Genomic DNA, 17,687 nt, shown 5'->3' on the forward strand with positions numbered 1-17,687 from the left:
GCTAAGTCGCAGGGAAGGTTATTCCAGTTGCGAGCTGGGTGGATAAAAATGATTTCTGAAATGTAGTTGTTCGGAAAGGATGCGGGATGACGCTGTTTGGATGGCCTGTGCGGGGTGTTCGACGTACTGGTAGGATGAGCTTGCTGTCACGGGGCGAACAATGGAAAAAACCTGCGATAAAGGCAGACACGTGAAATTTGGTGACGGGAAGCGAAAGAAGGGAGTTTTAGTTGCAACTTCAAGGCGGATGTGCTAGAGTATCGGGAGTAGTTTGAAAGAATAGAGTTAGTGGCACGATTCTGAACAGATTCAACGGCTGAGATAAGGTTAGACTGATGGGGGTCAAATATTGCGCAAGCTTATTCAAGTTTAGGTAGCACAAATCTTTTATAAGCTAGTAATTTTAAGGAAGAAGGTGTCATGAGCAAGTTACGATGGAGATACCCAACTGCTTGATTATATAAATTTATTATAAGGTTAATGTGGCAAGACCATGATAAGTCACTAGCAAGGTTAATGCCAAGATACTTAAAAGAGTTCGTGGAAATAATGGCAGTATCGTTAATTTTATAAGTAGGCGGAGTATAATTTCGGTGGCGGTGAAAAGAAATTTGTAAGGTCTTTGTAGTATTTAGGGACATTAGCCACCTTGTGCACCACTGCTGTATGTTATCCAGGTCATTTTGGAGGATGTAAGCATCCTCGGCGTTAGTTATGGGGCGGTAGAGTACGCAATCACCCGCGAAAAGGCGGATACTAGATGTTACTGTGGAAGGCAAGTCGTTAATGTATATTAGAAACAGCAACGGTCCAAGAACAGTGCCTTGAGGTACTCCTGAAAGAACGTGTGAGTAGGATGATGAGAAGCCATTAGCGGAAAAAAATTGCATGCGGTCAGTTAAAAAGCTTCGAATCCAGTTCAAGACATGTTTGACAAAGAAGCAGGGGGAGGGGAGTTATCTTGTGCGAGGTATACCGATGAGGTAGGCGGTGTCCGTGGTGCTGTGTGGTGCTTGTCCGAAACGACGTGACTACAACGAAGACGACGAAGAGGCAATGATGCTTGCGTGATTCTGGCAGCAGCGGCGACGGCGTACGGACTGGACCTAACTAGCTTCCGGCAATTTTTCAGGTTTGAGGCTTGTGCTTCTGAAGTGAGCGGCAAGTACCAAGACCGTGTTGCTGCCTGCTCGAGGATCGGGCGTTTATCATCAACGCATCGCAGACTTGCTTTCTGCAAGATGACCTCAACGTGACCGAATCGACGCGCCTGCAATCTACGCAAGTTTAAAGCAATCAGCGAACTGTTATCGCTTCCTCTGGGGGCGGTGTATTCGCCGGAGCATTTTGGTCATTCTGGCAGCAGCGGCGACGGCGTACGGACTGGACCTAACTAGCTTCCTGCAATTTTTCAGGTTGGTCGAAATCTTTCTTATAAAGCTTCCTGGATACAACTCTGACAGTCTCGTCGCTGCTGCTCCCACAGCTGTCCACTTTGATGTCGTAGAATTTTCTTCAGTGTGCTCTTTTAGCTGTTGGTTTTCGCCATTTGGCAATGTCGGAAACTGAGCAGGGTGCCCTGGGGGATGTTGCAAAGGCTCTGGAAAAGCAACCTAGCACTATCAAAGAAGTTGTCAATGTACTCACCGAGCTCGTAGTCAGGCTATATGCATTCGCCACAGAAATAAAAAAAAAGATGTAGCGAAGGTTGATGCTTCAAGTACTGAAATCCACAATGAACTTGGTGGCATTCGTAGTTCCGTTGGGTTCATGAATGATGGTTTTGAAGAATTTAAGAGGGATATTGAACGTTGCAGGGAGGAACTTGCTGAAATGAAGGCTGAAGCTGCGGAATGCCGCGCGGCGAACGAAGAGCTGAGGGAGGAGCTTAAACAGGCAAGGAAGGAGATAAGAGGGTTGAAACAATATAGTAGAAGCATGAATCTTGAAATTCAAGGACTTCCGGTTGCAGCTAATGAGGACCTAGGCAAGGCTGTTGCGGACATTGCAAAATGTCTGGGCACAAGTGTTACTGACGGTGACATTGATGTAGTTCATCGTGTGCCTTGGAAAGATAAGAAGAAACCTAATGTTATGTTAAAGTTCGTCTCAAGCATTGCTCGTGAAAAGTTGCTGTCAGCTGCACGGAAGAAAACTCTCAAAGCAGATAGACTGGGATTTGACACAAGTGACCTCGTGTACATAAATGAGCATTTGTGTGTCGAGAACAAGATGCTGCTGGGTAAAGCTCGAAAGCTCAAAAAGGAGAAAAATTGGAAATACGTGTGGGTATCGCAAGGAAATATTTTAATGCGCAAAAGTGAGAACTCTTCAATCCTGCATGTTACCTGTGAGGATGGCCTGGCGAAGGTCGCTTAAGCGTTTTTCTTATCAGCACATGGACCACCAATATAGAATGTTACTTGACCAGTATAACAACTGGAAACATATGAATATGACTTCTCTTGTTTGTGTACTTCGGTATAAATACTTTGACATTTTGCCATTTAAAACAGCTATTTACTGCTTCGTCATCTTAACCCTTGTTTCTGCCAGCGATGCTAGACTAACCAATAATGAGGTTTGTAAATACCTGTGTGATGGCTGTACTAAAATAGTCTGTAGTGCCTTCTTCCTCGATGTAGATTTAAAATTTACTAACTCTTATGCCGTGCCCTATAAAGTGTACAACTTGTGCACAGACGTGGTGAAAAAATTGTCTCTGTTACATGCTATAAGTATGCCCATTGCAGTTTACATTGGCATTTCTTTTTCAAAGCGTCATTCTTTAAACTCTTTTGGCTTCTTCGTGTGGCCATCGTTAATAGACTGCAACATACCGCTTCTCCGAGATCATGGCTTCAGTGAACGCTTCAAGTTATGATCTCTTGACACGTTACGAGTTGAGCACACGTTATCACACAAAAAGCGGTAACATTTCGTTTCTGCATCTGAATGCTCGATCAGCGCGAAACAAAAGCGATGATATATGTGCCCTTCTTTCCAGCTTTAGCTTTACGTTTGACGTTGTCATGATCTCTGAGACAGGGTACGAAAGCCACTCTGCTGTCCTTAATCTGCCTGAATACTCCACATTTTTCCTTAACCGGAGCTCTAAGAGAGGTGGGGGGGTTGCGATGCTGTCGAAAAAGTTCTTAAAATGCGAATTACTTGACAATTTCTGTGTTGTAACCGACGACTACGAGGTACTTACCCGAAAATCTAATTCCTTGCTTTTTACTGTCATCTACCGCCCACCCAGGGGAAGCAGTAACAAATTTCTTCATTTTTCGGACGAGTACTTCAGCTGGGTAAATGATGATAAATACACACTCATGTTAGGTGGCGACTTGAACATAAACTTGCTTGGAAAGTCAACACTTCAACAAGAGTTTTATACTATACTAGAGACCAACGCATTTTTCAATATCATAAATCAACGAACACGCATTACGCCCGAAATATCAACGTTACTAGACACCTTCATTACTAATTCATGTGATGAATTGTCAATATCCGGTGCACTGCCAGCTGATCTTAGTGATCACTTACCAATTTATTCAATTACAAATCACACAGTTCCCCCTAACAAACCTACAAGGTTTGCTATGCGTATTCAAGACATAAACCAGACTACTTTACAAACGTTCTATGATAAACTGTCGCAAGTAAACTGGAGCAACGTCTATGAGGAAACCAATGTTGATGTAGCTTATGGTACTTTTATTTCCACCTATAAGCAGCTGTATTGTGAGACGTTTCCATACAAAACAAGAGTGCGAGCTTTGAAGGCGCGTAAGCCGTGGATAACCAAGGAATGCCTAAAGGCAGTACGAATTAAAAACATACTTTTTAAGCGCTTTCTAAAAACAAAAGATATTGACGATTTGAAGAAGTTTAAGGCTGCGAGAAATAAAGCTAACAGTATTAATCGGTAAGCCAAAAGGAACTATATGAGTAACCAATTTAACGACGAAGTAATAAGGCACTCCGATATTGTTTGGGGGAGGCTCAACAATTTGCTCAACTTAAAAAAGAAGACTGTAGTAGATGAAATAGTCACACATGGCACTCACTTATCCGGTTCTCAACTAGTAGATGCTTTCAATGATTTCTTCGTGTCCATCGCAGACGGCACGCAGCCCAACCAATACCTAAGCAGCATGAGTCAAAAGGTTAGCGAAACCGCGTTTTTAACGCCTGTTACAACTAACGAAGTTCTGTCGGTCCTACAATCGCTGAAAAACAGTAAAAGTAAAGATATTGACGACCTCCAAATATTGCCAGCGAAGTTCACATCGCACATACTTGCACCGATATTATAATACATAATAAACTTGGCATTTTCCTCAGGAACATTCCCGAAAAAGCTTCAGGTTGCCAAGATTACCATAATTTTTAAAGGAGGAGACGAAAATAATTTCTCCAACTACCGACCTATACGATCCTACCAGTTTTTTCGAAATGTTTTGAAAAGCTTTTACTAGTGCGCATTACAAGCTTTATTAACAAACACAGTCATATCAGCTTCCCAGTTTGGTTTTGTCGCAGGAAAATCAACAGAAACAGCATTATTAACCATGAAGGAAATTATATTAGAGTCATTTGAAGGAAAAGAATTAACTCTCGGGGTTTTCGTGGATTTTTCCAAAGCATTCGACTCCATAAATCACAACGTATAATTCCTGAAACTTGAACACTATGGATTTCGCGGCACATTCCTTCAGCTTTTAATAACATATTTAGAGCACCGCCAGCAACGGGTTGTAATTAACAATTCTTCATCGCACTTTAGATCCATTCATTCTGGGGTGCCGCAAGGCAGTATTCTCGGACCTACACTCTTTAACATCTATATTAACGACATTGTGAATATTGACAACAGCGCTAAATGTATAATGTATGCAGATGATGTCAGCATACTTTTTAGGGCTAAAACACTTCATGACTTGACATTAAACGCTAATGAAACTCTGCGCAAATTGGTCAAATGGAGTACTAAATCTTTATTGAAAGTTAACGCTACCAAAACTAAAGCTGTAATTTTAAACCTAAGAACAAACCACTAGAACACTTACCTACACTAACGCTTGGTTTTCAAAGCTTTGAAATAGCGGAGTCAGTAAAGTGTCTAGGTGTGACACTGCAGTGCAATCTTTCATGGGACATACACATCGACAATCTGGTTAAAAAACTTGCAAAATGCACAGGCATGTTATACAGAGTCCGCTCTCTACTACCTCTGAGTGTTGGACTTTTAGTTTATAATGCACTATTTTTATTTAACCTTTCATATTGTCATCTGGTGTGGGGTACAACAACATGGTCAAATACATAGAAGTTACAGAAAATACAAAAAAGGTCATTCGTATCATTGCGAATGCCCCGTTTACTGCTCACACTCAACCTCTTTTCGCATCATTAAAAGTAACACCAATTAATTACCTATATAATTTATTGCTAAGTAAACGATATGAAAGAAAACGGAAAAATAATGACACATTCTTTGATGACACAGCTAACTTACGGCCCAAAGCTAATTACTACACAACACGTAACAACGACGTCTGGCATGTGCCACCCTTTCGTACTAATTACGGTCGTCAAATGCTCCGACCTATGATTCCAACTCTTCTTAATCGGCGCAATGAGCACTGAAAACCTAACGATACGGGTGTTTTTTACTGCAAGTTTGCACCTCCTCCCTCTTTTTTTCTTCTCTTATGGTTATTCTTCGTTTTGCATTCTTTAGTGTTCCTGAGCGTTTCGTGTTAATTCTGCCGCCTTCATTTATTTGTTATTGCAAGAAGATGTTCACTAATATTTATTGAATATGATATTTATATATGCACTGTAGTCTTTTTTATTACTATTGTTCTGTCCGTGTTCTGTTGCTGCCGGTTTTCATGTACGGGGGTGCGCCCCTCTGTCATGCCAGTCATAGGCTTTTTGGGTGCACCCCTAACATCCCTGATGTCGAAATAAAGGTATTTGTATTGTATTTGTATTGTATTTGTATGGTATTTGTGTGGCGAATGGAAGGTAAAGAAAAAGAAGAAGATCGAAAATGACGAACGAACAAATTTGACCAATAGCAATTCAACACGCGAGGAATGAGAAAAAGAAAAAAGAAGTGCCGAGGAGAGCTCAAGGGACAGCACAGAATTAAAGCTTCATCATCAGAAGCGAGCAGTGCCAGGCAGCAAGAGGTCGTCGGGCTCCCGTCCCGGAGCCCAGCTGCTACCTGGTTACTCCATTTACCTGGCGGTTCCTCAGCACGCCACGCTACCCTGCACTTGGACCGGTACGATTTCCAGCCCTGGGCCTTCCGTTGGTTATGTGGAACCAGACTGTGACAGGCCTTCTATGCTGTTCGTTCCTAGGCCTTCCATGACCCGTCCGACCACATCGTGCTCATCCTTGGCGCCATCGTGAAGCGGAATATACCGACCCGCCGACAATACATTGACGTCCACAAGGTGAACATTCACAAACATTATTTATCGCGGCGTGGGACATAATTCTTTGAGACCTTACTAGTTGATCCTATGGGACTTTCGCTCTATTATTCAGGTGTGTAGTGGTTACATGTTTTACTAGTTTTTCTCTTCGCTTCACCTCGCTCATTCTTTTATTAAAAGTCACTCAAAATGCAAATTACCTTGTTTCTCTCGGTAACGAAAGTTTCACATCCTTCAGTCATTTTTCGAACCATCTCTCACAGGGAGGGCGTATACCTCATTCGTGATTTTGTTCAGGCTATGCTAACCAACGCAGAAATGCAGAATTCTATCCTTCTTCTTCGCCAAGAATACAAGAGACGCCCACAAGCTTTTCGACAGCTGGATAATGTCGTCGTGGAGCTTTTCGTCAATTTGTTGTTTTATATATATTCATGTTTGTGCACAAAACAGGGTAAAGGCACTGGCGGAGGGGTGGAGCGCATTTTTCGGTTATTATGCGATGCTTAGCAACTGATTTTTCTCGGATCCTTTATGACGACGAAAAGCAGTCATTGTAAAGCAGGAAGATACCATTGAGCTGTTCTTGCTTATTACAGGGAAAAGATGGATCAATATCAAAGCGGTTCAAGACCAGGCGCCGTCGTTATATCTTCGGCAAAATTCAAAAGGGAACAAACGCATCGCTGACTGCTGCAACTTCTTCCACGTATGCCATATTCGCGCCATTGTTCAGGTGTTTATGTTCGTGGCTGAAGTTCGTCATCAATAGTTGTGCTTTTCCTCGGCCGAACTGTGCGACACCGTTTGCAACACCGATTTGACAATCGACCAGCAGCTGTTGGTTGTTCTCGACGATGGCTTTGATGCCTGCGGCTGCTTCTGTGGCGACGAAAATAATGATGCAGGCGCGACGTGGTTTACTGACTCGGTCTTCGGGTACACTTAGGGCGCGATTACTGTGAGAACCCTCCGGTGGTATCGCATGATTTCTCGACAGAGTTATCAAATTTAAGCCGATAAATGCGCTGTGTTGACTCAGGATGTACATGCCGAGGATTACGGCCCGTGAGCATTGTTGGAGAACAACAGTGGTCGCAGGGTAAGTCCGGTCATAAACTGTAATCCTTGCCATGCAGATTCCGGTCAGCGTTATTAGGTGTCCTCCAGCTGCCGGGGTTTGAGGGCCTTCTTAGGCACTCATGACTTTCCTCAACTTGGCCAAGGAAGGGGCCAACGCCGACAGAGCAGTCGGATCTATACAGACTAAAGTAGTGACGTTGTGGCCATCAACCAATACATCAAGGTTAAAAAACGAATTATGGCGTTTTACGTGCCAAAACCACTTTCTCATTATGAGGCACATCGTAGTGGGGGACTCCGGAAATTTGGACGACCTGGAGTTCTTTAACGTGCGCCTAAATCTAAGTACACGGGTGTTTTCGCATTTCGCCCCCATCGAAATGCGGCCGCCGTGGCCAGGATTCGATCCCGCGACATCGGGCTCAGCAGCCCAACACCATAGCTACTGAGCAACCATGGCGGGTAACATCAAGGTTGGTAGTTCTTAGGCTTACATTGCAATGAATGTCTGGTACTTCGCGTCATCAGGTCTTTTTGCGTATTCTTAGCTTCGAGCAGCCACGTACCCAGCATTTTTTTTTCATAGACAGGAGCAGGGGGGGTGTACTTTTACTTGCATAAACGTTAATAATTTCCACCGTTCGCTATAAAGGCGCGTACACTCGTTAAAGGGAAATAAAATGAGGTGTGTTTCACAAGTAAGCCTGGGATGTACACCTATCCTTTACATGACAAACCAGGAACTACATCAAGTTGGCTCGCGCGGGAAAGAAACGCCGCGAGGAAACAACCAAGAACAAGCAAACAAGCGAAAGTGCAAAATGAAGATTTCTGGTACTGTTTTCATAATTAGCTCTGGAATAATCATCGACAACGATATATTTATGCAGCAATCACAGTTCTTTCGTACACCTCGTTTACTTCTCTACCAAGTTGAGTGCCAAAACCGACTCGTATCCTTTTTCTTGAAGTCGTGTAATGAGGCGTGGCCACAAGTCCCGTACAACCGTTTAGAGCGCTGGACGCTGTGGTTCTAGACGCACTACGCCCTCGCGGAAGCTTAGAAAAACATCTACATAGGCACAGCAGAGAAGTGGCCACGTCAGTGGGCTTGAGAGATAACTGTACAATTGTAATTCAAAACACAGGGCAGCATTTTAGCATCCAGCGGCATTTTCTCTATTTCCTTTTTTAAATACAATGACTTTCGTGCAGAACTATTTTCACGAACAACGGCTAAATTTGTTAATTTTTGCTTTTCCTTCCTGTTTGGCTGTTATCTCGGCTCACTCTCTCCATATAGAGCTTATTTTTCAATTTTTAGCGACTCTTTTCTTCCGTTGCCAATTTTGCACGAAAAGTGCTCTACCATTAAGGATAAAAACCGACGAGGTAAAGGGTCACATTATTATTTCTTACGGATTGAACTGTTATTGCACGGCTTGATTGAAATTTCGATTCTTGGGGGGATGGCTGTGAAACGTGGATCGTTGAAAAGATACCAGTACGACCTTTCCAGCGGCAGCACGTTGAGATTTCGAAACAAGCATCGAAATAACGAGAAAGGCAAAAATATTCCGCCATCTCTTAGCGGGGAGAATATCACGCTCTTTCATGCCATCAGTTCAGCGGCCTTTTCCTAGACCCGGTGAGCGATCGCTTTGACGCCTCGGCCATGATATTGCAACAGCAGTCTAGTTTTTCACCGCCGAATAGCTGTCAAGTCTCAGGACTGGTTTGGCGTCGCTTTAGGAACATGATTGAGGAGTGGCGGCGTGGGCGGGGGAGAAGGAGAAGGGGGGGTTATGCGGCTTACTTTCGGAGAACTATACATGACGCAACTTGTCGTCATAGTTCGAGTTCTTGAACGCGCTGACCTTTTCGTAAGTTTCCACCCACCTTTCCGCGTATCGAATGAAGATCCGCGGGAGGTCGGTAGTTCACTGGGCTGCTGCAACACGTTCGGTGTAAGTGTCACTGAAGCTGCCATTGTGGCTTCTGTCGTGGCACTTATCTCTCATCTGACGAACAAGTTCTTGCTCGGGGGACAGATATTGTAGCCTGCAGCTGGCTCGATGATGTGGGGCGGCGCTGGCGTTCTCATAAAGATTCTCGCCGGTCCCAAAGCTTTGCGGGGGCGTCCGGTACATGAACGCAAAGCGCCTCTACCAGATGCGACGTTCTAGTGACGATGAACTCAGGAGCTAAAACTGTGAATCTCTGTGAAACTCTTTATTGGACGGATCTGACCCCACAACAGAAAGTGACATTGAAAGTAAAACCGTAGCGGTGAGCACAGTCGGTGATGGTCGAAATCTGATCAGCGTGCTAAGCGTACCAGCATAATCGCAGGGGCCTGTGTAACTTGTACAACGCACTGCACAATTCTGGTCGCGCGTACAATCTGGTCACAGAACGTGCCATGACAACAGACAACGAATAGAACCGCTGATACCATTCGAGAAACTTACGACATATGGAGGCGCGTCCTGCGCCGAGCGATAAGGTTCAACGTTTGGTAGCGGCTGAAAAGCGGTCACCGGAAAAAGATGAACAAGTGCATGTGTCGATATGCCGTCAATATGTAAGTGCCATTTCGTTCGGAACGCCACATGTACAGTTTCAACCATGGCTAAATCGCGTATTCTTATTTTCTCGTGTGGAAAACATTTGAAAGTAAGTGAATCAGATCATGCAGTGGTTGAACGTTTACGTTTTTTTTTCATCTATGTTCAAAAGCAATGACTTTTTCACGTCGCGCAGACGCTGCTACAGTCTTCGTCGCAAACTCTTCACCCAGCAGCAGACGGCAGACTCCACTTCAAGCCGGTAGCCATCGACTTCCCCAAGACGTGTCCAGAGAGGATCACAGCCCGACCCCTACAGCCGAACTATTTCGCCGATAGCGACGTTCTGCATCGACAACCCTGCATCGGTTGTAAGATGTCGACCTACTGAACCTATCAAAACGCAGGTACGCCAATTTTTTTTTTCTAGAACAGGTGCCTCAATTTTTGAAATTTGCAGTTTCAGCTAAAATACTACGCAGTTAGACATAACTATACCATTCATATGACACGCAACGCACACGCAGCCGGTGTTCCCAAAACTACTACCGCCCGGCTTTTTCAGTAATGCAGCCGTGAAATAATTTCCTCGTAAGCCCAGCATAACGAAAGCCCGCACAGCGCTTCCACCCGAGTTGTCGAGGCGTATCAGATCGGAAACTGATTCTCGATACTTGCACTGGCCTTGGATATCAGCGCACAAAGCGATCTGTCATGCCGAGGGCTTGCGTTTAATAGATGGCGGCGAAATGCGAAAACACTCATCTACGCAGACTTGGGTGCACGTTAAAAAAGCCCAGGTGGTCCGAATTTCCGGAGTCCTTGCACTACTTAATTCGTGCCACATAACTAGATCGTGGTTTTGGCACCTAGAACACCCTAACATTTTTGCGTGAAATAGACCAGTAGGCCTCTTGGTCTGTGGACTTGTATAAGGGGCAAACACATGTAACACAAAACTGGCTTGTGAAGACCGATGCGTAAGTTATGCGTATACCAAAGGGTTTACAAAAATAAGAGCGAGTTTGCGCAGGCACTTACCGAGGAAACACAAAACTCAAATAGGTTTCGGGCTTAACATCTCCCAAAGCTCTACTTTCTGTCACAGCGGACTCCGTCGTAGAGAACTCCGGCTTGTGCATTATCGCCTGTGGTTCGTTACTACGCGCTAGAAGCATGGTGTGCAAGCTTCACTGCCCTAATTCAATGCAGCACATGGTTTCGGAACTCACTCTTCTTGAGGCTGGTAGTCGACATGGCGGTCATAAATCCACACCTTTATGGTAATACACAGGCGGCTCTCCACGTCGCTGGCGTGGACTGTGGTCGCTTCAGAAAGCGTGTTCCTAGAATTCTGGTATATCCTAAAGCGGGACAAATTCTACACCTGCATACGCACACGGTGTGCATATTTAGCCTCAAAAAGCATTAGAACTTTCAACAAGGCACAAAAAACCAGCGCAGTAGCCGGCGCTATAACAGCGACAACAGTGGTCCACACTGCACTGCTCGTGTGTCCACATACGTCAATCCTGGAGCACTGTTTCTTTTTCTCTCACTGTGTGCATTTTGTGCGCTGCTGCGGTTGTACGCAACGAATTGGCTTTTCCAAAAGGCTTTAAAGCTACTGGACATGCTTTTGCGACAAATGCGTTGCTGGTATGTAACAAATGAGCTACCGTACCTCGTAGCCAGAAAAAATGCTTTCTAGCAACTGTGGTAAGCCAGTTGCGCTGGGCTCCCGTATATATACATAGCGCAAGGCATGCAAAAGAAGGAGGCAAGAGACAAGCTTCCAACGGAAGCGGCCTGCATCCTAAACTTTTTTTTTTACTTCAGAACATCATTCTTAACGAGATAAGCGTCTGTGCAAGCGCTGGTGAGAAAATTACTCAGACAAACACTTATCCGGTTCCGACGCACTGTGGGTAATCGTAAGCTAAGCGTTCTGTGCTGTTTACATTGACTGACAATAAATAGCGGTGAAATTCACGGCGAAAATGTTTCATTTATTCAGTGTTTAGCAAAATATAAGTGTGGTGAGTTGCTGGTACCTGTTACCTTGCGTCTGCAACTGCTGTTTCTCGTCATAGTACGCAGAACACACAGTGAGACGTGTTTGCTTGAGGCGTTGTTATGCACCATTCTTCAAGATTTCCAAGTACGTTATTGTCATTGCCTGACACGGCACATTGCGCTTCACCGGCAGATCAAATTTTCGACGATAACCAGCTGCGTTTGCAGCTATCGTTGTGCTTTGAGTGTAACTTGCTTTTATTAGCACAGGTTCGCTCAATTAAAATTTAGACAGACTATTGAGGGTTTTCCAGCCGTGTTTCACCATCTGGTGGAAGTGCCCGTGCATTCATGTAACGAACGCCACCTTGAAGCCGCGATCCAACCCGACACCCGAGGAAAACTGCAACGTTACAAAGTGCCAGAGAAATGGCCGAAGGCAGCAAGTTTCGCTACCATTCTACGGACTTCTACTTCAAATGACGAGGAAGTGCACGGCCACGGAAGCAGCTACAATGGAAGCCCCAGTTTCGCCAGCATCAATCGTGCTGCAGCAGCCCAGGGAACCACCAACGTTCCACGGATAAATATATGAGGACTCGGAGAGCTGGCTACACTGGAATGAAATTTACCAATTAAAAGAGCAACAACAAGCTGCGCCATGTCTTTTTTGCAGTGTACGAAACCGACAGAACGTGGCTCCAGAATCGAGAAACCATCTTAACAAAGTGGCACCTGTTCTTTAGCGGCTTCCTGCAGACATTCACAAGCGTCGTGGGCCAAGAGCGAGCCCAAACTGCACTATAAAACCGAGTCCAGTTGCTCAAGAAGACCATCGCGATCTTCACGGAAGAGATGACCAGTCTTTTCCGGCAGGCGGACCCAGAAATGTCGCGGGAGAAAAACAGTGCGCTTCTTAATGCGGGGCGTCAAGCAAAAGAAGTCGCCGAACTCATCCGCAACCCGCCGAAAGCCATAGCTGAGTTCTTGCGAAAGGCAACGACGACTGAGAAAACTTTGTAAATGCATACAACATAATATAACCGCCATAGCAACCACAGGTGCCCTCGGTCATTGAAGGGGTCCAGAGGATGCTACAGCGACCACTTAAGCTCCTCAGTTGCAGTCGCAATCGGCGAAACTCCAGCCAGCCGCGATGACATAATCCCCCATCGGCCCCCGCCATGGTGCCCCTTCGCCTCCACGCCGCTGCCACAAAGCCGTACTGTGGCACAGCGTAGCCTTCCAAGGAAGGCCGGCTCTTGGCGCGCAAGCCGACCACCATCCGCTCTGCTATCACTGCGCAGAAGCGGATCACGTTTATCGCTGGTGCCTATACCGTGAAATGGGACTACGACGGTCGCTGGTACCCATGCAGTGAAATTCGACTTCGAGGGTTCGCCGTGAACACTCCAAGCCCTCAGCAAAACGAATGCCCTCACAATAATCCCCCACTACCTTGCCGCCACTCAGTGAAGCCCTCGACGACCATCCAGTTCGCCGTCACCCGGCCGCTACCTGTCGCCGTCGCCTGTCGACTACCGTCAGCACTTACCCCGAAAAGTAAGAGCAACAAGCGATGGAGGTGCGGTTGCCGATTTAGTTTTGAAATACGACGCCTTTTTGGAGCTGTAACGACGGCTGTAGTCACCACCAGTGCTTTCACACTTCGACAAAGACGCCGAGATGGAAATCAACACCGACGCAAGTAGCGTAGGCCTCGGTGACGTGTTAGTTCATAGAAATGACGGAGTTGAAAGCATAATAACTTACACTAGCCGGCCACAGTGAAAAGCGGAAGCGAATTATTCTACGACGGAAAGAGTGTCTTGCGATCATTTGGGCTCCGGCGAAATTTCGGCCTTCCATATCAGGCAGGCGCTTCAACATGGTAAGCGACCAACACGCTTGCGTTGGCTGGCAAAATTAAATGATCCATGAGGTCAACTAGCGCGATGGAGTCTCAGACTCCAGAAATTTGACATCACCCTGGTGGGTAAGTCTGGGAGAAAGCGTACTGACGCCGACTGCCTGTCACGCACCCCTATTGGCCCGCAACCGCAAGGCGAACTCGACAACAACGCCTTCCTAGAAACAGTAACTGCAGTTCACACCACTGAACAGCAACGAGCAGATGCGGCGATATGAAGCCGTGTGGACCACTTAGAAGGCAATACCGACGTTGTCTTAAGGGTATCTCGCCGTGGGTTGTTTTCGTTTTGCTTGCGCAACGACGGTCCTCGTAAAAAGAACCTCCCCCCAATCCGCGTAAACTACCTTCTCATTGGGCCCCCAACACGCCAGCCAGAAGTGGGCACCTTCGTTTTTCCTGTACGCTCACAAGAATACAAGAGAAGTACTATTGCGCACTCGTGACCACTGACGTCGACCGCAACGTCACGACAGCCAATGATTGCCAGCAGCGCAAGACACTACCGTCAAAGCCATCACGTTTTAACGTTTACTGCAGCCGATCAAGCGCCCTGGCGCACAGGTTTAGCAGATTATGGTGAATTTGTTGGGACCCTTTGCCACATCAATATATGTAAACAAGTCGATCTTCGTGGCCGCCAACTACATTACGAGCTACGCCAAAACGAAAGCCCTGCCCAAAAGTAGTGCAGCGGAAGTAGCGGAAATTTTCTTCGAGAACATCCTGCAACGACATGGCGCCCCAGAAGTCCTCATCACCGACAGAGGAACGGCCTTTACAACGGAGCTCATCCAAGCCATTCTGCAGTACAGTCAGACAAGGCACAGGAGGACAACTGCTTACCACACACAGACGAATGGCCTAAAGAACGTCTGAACAAGACGCTCACCGACATGTTAGCGATGAATGTCGACGTCGAACACAATACGTGGGGTGCCATCCTCCCGTACGTAACCTTCGCTCACAACATGGCGGTGCAAGAAACAACGCCGATCGCGCCGTACGTACAAGCTGGTTTACGGCAGGAACTCGACCACGACTTTCGACGCCATGCTGCCGCACGTCACCGACGAAGTGTATCTGGAAGGCGCCGCCTGTCTTCACCGTGTCGAAGAATCTCGACAGCTAGCCCGCCTGCGGATCAAGAGCCAGTGGAGGGTCGAAAGCCTACACAACCACCTTCGACGACGTTACGTCGAGTACCAGTCCTGCTCAAAAAAATAACGTACAGCGCAAAGGACAAGGACAGCGATAGACGACATACACAGCGCTGACTTCCAACGATTTTATTGCGTTGCCCATCGTGTGTATATATACAGGAAGAGGCATGCGCAGAAAATGTACGACAGTCACAGGGGGTGTCCTAACAGCAAGTCATTGAACTAAGCACATGGTCACCTGAAAAAATAAAAGTTAAGCATAACGATTACTATCTGTTTAGAAACGCGACTTCACCAGGGGTCAGCGCGATTGAGGACGCACTAACGCACATACTGCCAAGTTTTCTGATGAAATCAGCTTCCACAATTTCCCTGGTGAGCTGTGAGCAGTGTCTCGCTAAAACTTGCGTATCTTCAAAGAAAGGCACGCAGCCGCAGTCCCGGCAATGAATGCCCAAGTGGCCTTGTACAGTGCTGCGGACGTTGTTACAGTGCTCTCTTAGTCGATCGTTTAAGCACCTGCCCGTTTGTCCTACATATTTACTGCCGCAAGATAGGGGAATTTGGTAGACTACATTAGTTGTGCATGTCACAAACCGTTTTCTGTGCCCGACAGAACAACAACTCTGATGCGATTTAGGCGCGTTTACACGCTTACAGAGCTTTGCCAATTTTTCCGGGGCTGAGAAAACGACTGTGATCCCTGCACGCTGCCCAATTTTCTTCAGTCTATGGGATACATCATGCACATATGGCAGCACTGCAAACCTGCGTCTTTCAGCCTGCTGGTTCCCTGATTGAGCGGGATCGTCATGTTTTGTGCGCCTCAGAAGCTGTTCCGCTAAGGCTGAAATTAAGGTCGAAGGGTAACCAGCCCAAGAAAGACGATCAACCTGAGCAGCAAGACTATGTTGCATCTAGTGTATCCCTCCTCAAGCCCGTTTAGGACACGTCTTTTTAACTTTCACAAAGAGGAGAGAGGGGAAGGGCTTTTCATATCGTTCACGGTATTCAAATGTGGTAAGCGGTGTCCGTGGTGCTGTGCGGGGCTTCGAACGACGACAGCACGAAGAAGACGAAGAGGCAATAATGCTGGCATGTGGCGAACGGAGGATGCAGAAAAAAGACCAGAAATGACAAACGAACAAATTTGACCAATAGCGATTTAACATGCGAAGAACGGGAAAAAGAATAAAGAAGTGCCGGGAGAAGCTCATGGAACAGCACAGAATTGAGGCTCCATCATCATCGTCATCATCAGAAGCGAGCAGTGCCAGGCAGCAAGAGCTGGTTGGCTTCTCGCCCCGACGCCAGCTGGCTAGTCCAGTTACCTGGCGATTCTTCAGCCGTCCATGGTCCGCTGCGCTTGTACCGGTACAAATTCCAGCCAGGGGTCGTTGATTGTCCGGGACCAGACTGTGCCAAACCTACCCTGCTGCTAGTTCCTACGCCTCCTATGCGCTGTCCGACCATACAACGCTCATCCCTGGCGTCATCGTGAAGCGGAACCTACCGACCCGCCGACAGCACATCGACGTCCACAGGGTGAACATTTACAAACATTATTTATCACGACGTGCGACTGTATAGTTCTGTGATACTTTAGTGCTTGATTCCCCGGGATTATAGTTCTATTCGTCAAGTGTGTAGTAATTAAATGTTCTCGTGTTTCTCTGACGCGGTCACTTTAACCTCGCTCAGTCTTTTTTAAAAGTCACTGAAAATACCAATGCCTTCGTTCCTCTCGGTAACGAAAGTTCCGCATCCGTTAGTAATTTTTTCGAGCCATCCCCCAAAGGGAGGGTGTATACGCCCTTCGTGATTTTGTTCAGGGTGCGCCAATCGATGCAGAATTCTATCCTCCTTCGCGATGACTACACGATACGCCCATAGACTTTTCGACAGCTGGATGATGTCGTCGTGCAGAATTTCGCCGATTTGATACTTATATAGCTTCATATTTGCGCGTGGAAACTGGGTAAGGGCAGTGGCGGAGTGGTGGACGACATTTTCCGGTCATTATGCGATGCTTAGCAACTGATGTTTGTCGGATCCTTGATGACCACGAGAAGCAGTCCTTTCATAGCTGGAAGATTCAGTTGAGCTGTTCTTGCTTATAGCAGGGAAGAGATTTATCAATATTAAAGAGTGGTTCAGGACCACGCGCTCTCGTTATATCTTCAGCGAAATTCAAAGGAGAACAAGCGCATCACTGACTGTTGTAACTTCTTCCAGGTATGCGATCTTCGTGCCATTGTTCAGGTGCTTATGTTCGTGGCTGAAATTCGTCACAATACCTGCACTTTTCCTCGGCGTAACTGTGCTTTACCATTTGCAATTACCAATCGTCCAGCAGCTGTTCGTCGTTCTCGACGATGGCTTTCATGCCTCCGGCTGCTTCTTCGGCGACGGAAATCATGCTGGCGCGGCGCGATACTGATTCGGTCTCCAACTACAGAGTCCCCTT

At 46.4% G+C, this 17,687-nt stretch overlaps 1 long non-coding RNA gene across 4 annotated transcripts in view; it reads left to right on the forward strand.

Moving 5' to 3' along the window:
• The first annotated feature begins 1,012 nt into the window (after positions 1-1,012).
• The window catches only part of LOC139049556 (uncharacterized), a 37,189-nt gene continuing 20,514 nt past the window's right edge, over positions 1,013-17,687 (forward strand). The window contains exons 1-4 of one of the 4 annotated variants that reach the window (XR_011508393.1): positions 1,013-1,415; positions 6,096-6,304; positions 6,384-6,479; positions 10,308-10,518. This is a non-coding gene — a long non-coding RNA (uncharacterized lncRNA). Of the gene's footprint in view, positions 1,416-6,095; positions 6,305-6,383; positions 6,480-10,307; positions 10,519-16,502; positions 16,766-17,687 lie in introns of those variants that run through there. The other 3 variants (XR_011508394.1, XR_011508396.1, XR_011508395.1) reach the window with 3 other exon arrangements.

This window comes from Dermacentor albipictus, chromosome 9 (assembly GCF_038994185.2).
Source record: "Dermacentor albipictus isolate Rhodes 1998 colony chromosome 9, USDA_Dalb.pri_finalv2, whole genome shotgun sequence".
Taxonomy (NCBI): Eukaryota; Metazoa; Arthropoda; class Arachnida; order Ixodida; family Ixodidae; genus Dermacentor; species Dermacentor albipictus.